Source organism: Phyllobates terribilis, unplaced genomic scaffold, assembly GCF_046119375.1.
Source record: "Phyllobates terribilis strain yellow unplaced genomic scaffold, ASM4611937v1 Scaffold_7__3_contigs__length_470593459, whole genome shotgun sequence".
NCBI lineage: Eukaryota > Metazoa > Chordata > Amphibia > Anura > Dendrobatidae > Phyllobates > Phyllobates terribilis.
Genome location: NW_027362767.1, coordinates 162,740,157 through 162,745,522, shown reverse-complemented (window position 1 = coordinate 162,745,522; position 5,366 = coordinate 162,740,157).

Genomic DNA, 5,366 nt, shown 5'->3' with positions numbered 1-5,366 from the left:
GCCGCCTTGGTGCTGCCGACCGTCTGGACTTTGCAGATGTTAGCCCTTCCGCATACAACTCCTCCTCCTCTACTTCCTCCACCTCCTCTTGTGCCACCACCTGACTCCGAATTCTGTTTAACATGTGCTCCAGCATGTAAATCACCGGAATAGTCATGCTGATAATGGCATCGTCAGCACTAAACATCTTCGTCGCCATTTCAAAACTGTGCAGAAGGGTGCATAGGTCCCTGATCTGAGACCACTCCTCCAGCGTGATTTGCCCCACCTCTGAATCTCGTTGGCCCAGGCTATACGTCAGAACGTATTGCACCAGGGCTTGTCGGTGCTGCCACAGTCGCTGCAACATGTGCAGAGTTGAATTCCACCGGGTAGGCACATCGCATTTTAGCCGGTGAAGTGGCAGGCCCAACGACTTCTGTAGAGATGTAAGTCGCTGAGCTGCGGGATGCGAACGGCGGAAGTGAGCACACAGCGACCGTGCCCTCTGCAGAAGGCCATCTAGTCTGGGATAGTGGGCTAAAAATTGCTGGACAACCAGGTTCAACACGTGAGCCATACAAGGCACGTGTGTGACATTGCCCCGGCGAAGGGCCGCACCCAGGTTTGCAGCATTGTCGCACACGGACTTCCCTGGTTTCAGGTCCAGTGGAGACAACCATTCATGAAATTGGTTCTCCAGAGCTGACCACAACTCCTCAGCTGTGTGACTCACATTTCCCAGACATTTCAATGTAAAAACCGCCTGATGACGTTGAGCCCTACTGCCAGCATAGTAAGGAGGTGTGCAGGATCCCTTCTGCGCAGTTAGAAAGCTTGTGGCATGACCAGACAGGCTTTGGGTGCAGGTGGAAGACCGAGAGGAGGTTGAGGAGGCAGAAGCAGTGGAGGAAAAATGACATAAAGAGGATTGACGCACAACTCGTGGGGACGGCAAGACTTGGACAGCAGCCCCTTGTCCTGCTGTCACCATAGTTACCCAGTGCCCAGTCAGCGACATGTAACGCCCCTGTCCATGCCTACTCGTCCAAGTGTCTGTGGTGAAATGCACCCTGTCACACACAGAGTTTCTCAAAGAAGTGGTGATGTTGTGTGCGACATGCTGGTGGAGCGCAGGCACACCTTTCTTTGAGAAGTAGTGCCGACTGGGCATCTGGTACTGGGGCACTGCGACGGACATAAGGTCTCGAAAATCCTCTGTGTCCACCAGGCGGAAAGGCAGCATTTCTGTAGCCAAGAGCTTGCAGATGGTGAAATTCAACCTCTTAGCTTTCTCATGGCTAGGAGGAAATGGTCTTTTACTTGTCCACATCTGAGGGACCGAGGGCTGGCTATTGTGCTTAGACGGGGTTGATAAGGGTGTCCCCGGCAAACTGCCGGTCTGTGAGGAAGATGCAGGCGGACATGTTAGGTTGCCTTGATCCAAAGGTGGTGCTATCGATGTCGGACAGCGCTCAAGACCAGCTGGTGTTACCACCTCCAAAGAAAATGATGACCTGCCAATAACGCTGGCTGTTGCGGGTAAAGAGGTGGCAGGTCTGCGCCCCAAAACAGGTGTGACTGCTGTCCCCCCAGTCACAGAGGATGAAGAGGCCGCGGATGCACAAGATATGGCAGACGGTGGTTGGCCCGGCCGGCTAGACCGCATTGTAGCACACTGAGCTTCCCACTGCAACTTATGCTTCATGTCCATGTGCCGGTTCATGCATGAAGTACTCAAACTATGTATTTTTTGGCCTCTACTTAGCTTTTGCTGACAAATGTTACAGATAACACGAGTTGGGTCATCTTTATCGATCTGAAAAAATGCCCAGGCTATGCAAGGCTTAGCACCCATGCGACCTGAAGAGCCACCACGACTTGTGGTGAGAGGCAGAGTTGTGTTTGAGGATGCAGTTGTTGACGTGCTTCCAGTACTACGTCTCTGTCCAGGAAGGCGCATCCTGACCTCGTCGTCACTAGCATCTTCCTCCACCTCCTCTGCTGACCTCATCTCTTGGCTGACTGTGGGTTGACAGTAAGTGGGATCTCCGACCTCATCATCATCACCCTGTGCGTTATCACACCCGTCGTCCTCAGAGCCAACCTGTTCCTGCCCTGACAAAAAACTAAAGTTGTCGCTCCAATCAGGTATTTGAGTCTTATCATCGTCTTCCTCATTGTCTCCACCAACAGGAGTTACAGTTTGGGAATGAGGGTCTACATTATGGTCAGAACCTTCTGCGTCTGGTCCTGGATCCGACTCATAAAGATTCTGGGCATCAGTGCAGATCATTTCCTCGTCTGGATTCACAGAAGCGCTGGAGTCGACCTCTGATTCCCAGGCTATAGTATGAGTAAACAGCTCTGCAGACTCAACCATCTGTTCTACCTCATACTCAGACGGGCAGCTGGAGATTTGGGAGCTGTGAGGAAGCAAGTGCGATTTGGGTGACACCTTTGAGGACTGGAGTATTTGTGATGTTGAAGTTGATGTGGAGGAGAGCCCACTTAAAGGAGCACTTGATATCCGTTGAAGCACCTGCTGTTTTTGTGCCTCATCTGGAATTTGTAGCGATTGGCATGGCCGTAAGAAAGGGATCTTATCACATTGTCCGCTAAAAGAAGTAGACATTTTAGTTTGGCTGGAAGATGGTCTTTCTTCTGCACCTACCCCACGGACACAACCTTTTTTCCCCTTCCCAACACGCCTATTCCCCTTTCCACCAGCAGCAGGCCTTTTTCCACTCATTTTGGTGGTTAACTAATTCACAACTCTGGAGTTGTTTGCACAAAAAAACAATGGATGGTAACCGAGCAGAGCTGAGTGGCCAAACTGTGGTAATAGGCCAAAACTATTGGCTGGGTTAGATGCAGAAAAAAATTATTTTTAATTTGCAACCTGATGGAGGTCAGTATAAATGGACTAATAGACCAAGTCCCACACCCCGCTAGAAGCCCAAATATTTTTTCAGAGCTAGATGCAGAAAATTTTTTTATTCAATTTGCAACCTGATGGAGGTCAGTATAGATGGACTAATAGACCAAGTCCCACACACTGCTAGAAGCCCAAATATTTTTTCAGAGCTAGATGCAGAAAAAAATTATTTTTAATTTGCAACCTGATGGAGGTCAGTATAGATGGACTAATAGAACAAGTCCCACACACTGCTAGAAGCCCAAATATTTTTTCAGAGCTAGATGCAGAAAAAAATTATTTTTAATTTGCAACCTGATGGAGGTCAGTATAGATGGACTAATAGACCAAGTCCCACACACCGCTAGAAGCCCAAATATTTTTTCAGAGCTAGATGCAGAAAAAAATTATATTCAATTTGCAACCTGCTGGACGTCAGTATAGAAGGACTAATAGAACAAGTCCCACACACTGCTAGAAGCCCAAATATTTTTTCAGAGCTAAATGAAGAAAAAAATTATTTTTAATTTGCAACCTGATGGAGGTCAGTATAGATGGACTAATAGACCAAGTCCCACACACTGCTAGAAGCCCAAATATTTTTTCAGAGCTGGATGCAGAAAAAAATTATTTTTAATTTGCAACCTGATGGAGGTCAGTATAGATGGACTAATAGACCAAGTCCCACACACTGCTAGAAGCCCAAATATTTTTTCAGAGCTAGATGCAGAAAAAAATTATTTTTAATTTGCAACCTGATGGAGCTCAGTATAGATGGACTAATAGAACAAGTCCCACATGCTGCTAGAAGCCCAAATATTTTTTCAGAGATAAATGAAGAAAAAAATTATTTTTAATTTGCAACCTGATGGAGGTCAGTATAGATGGACTAATAGACCAAGTCCCACACACTGCTAGAAGCCCAAATATTTTTTCAGAGCTAGATGCAGAAAAAAATTATTTTTAATTTGCAACCTGATGGAGGTCAGTATAGATGGACTAATAGACCAAGTCCCACACACCGCTAGAAGCCCAAATATTTTTTCAGAGCTAGATGCAGAAAAAAATTATATTCAATTTGCAACCTGCTGGAGGTCAGTATAGAAGGACTAATAGAACAAGTCCCACACACTGCTAGAAGCCCAAATATTTTTTCAGAGCTAAATGAAGAAAAAAATTATTTTTAATTTTCAACCTGATGGAGGTCAGTATAGATGGACTAATAGACCAAGTCCCACACACTGCTAGAAGCCCAAATATTTTTTCAGAGCTAGATGCAGAAAAAAATTATATTCAGTTTGCAACCTGATGGAGGTCAGTATAGATGGACTAATAGAATGATGCTATGCCCAAAAGATTTTACTTCACTAGGTGCAGTAAAAAAATTGGTATTCTATACACAGGTGGTATATCTTGCAACACAGATAGGCTACTCCACTGACTAACACACTCTGCAATAGGCCAAAAAGGATTAGCTTTGCTAGATTCAGCCAAATGCTGTGAAAAAAACTTGCACAGCACTGGCACAGACCTGCCTGGCAAAAACTGATAGGAACTGATGTAACCTAGTCCTGAAAAGGACTCCAATTACAATTAGTCTTTACTCCCACAATCTATCTATTTAAGAGCACAGACCTGCCTGATAAAAGTCGTAGGAAATGCTGTAACCTAGTCCTTAAAAGGACTGCAATCACAACTATTCCCTACTCCCAAGCTATCTGTATATTTGTGCGAAAATTGGCTTGAAATTAACAAGGTATAGCGCACACAGCAACAGCGGTGCCGTCTAACACGCAGCTGCAGCAGTGAGAAAATGCTGGCGACGGGGAAAATGGCTTGGTCTTATAGGGCAAGGACATGTGACATACACTGCCAATCACACATGCCCTTGCTTGTGTGAAAAAAAGCACTTCGCTCCGTGTGTGCGCTGCTGATAGGCTGACAGATTGCACCTCCCCACTGCAAATGCGGGAAAGAGAAAAAAAAATGGAGATCTTCATTGTTCCTGCAGAGATCCATCCCCTGCCCCTCCCCCCGCCCCGCTGTACACTCAAACTGCGTATTAACATTAATTTTCATCATTACTGAGAAAAAATCCAGTTATGATTTTGGTGCACGAACAGTTATCGAACATAACCTCGAACAGCCGAATTTTTCTCAAATTGTTCGTGTTCGCCGACCGGCTCGAACACCGCCCAAAACAGCTCGAATTTGAGATTGGCAAACAGTTCGAGTAGAACAACGCTCATCTCTTTTCCTAAGTATTTGATACCCTGTGAGGGCCAGGCAAAGGGAAAGTTGGACTGGATGGAATCCTATATGGATTTGGGGAGGGAGACATCGAGGGCCTCAGACTTCGCTGCATTGATTTTAAAATTTGACCATGTAACAAAGTGATCTATTTCAGCCATAACAGCATGGATGGATATATGTGATTGAGTGATATATACTAGGACATCATCAGCAAATA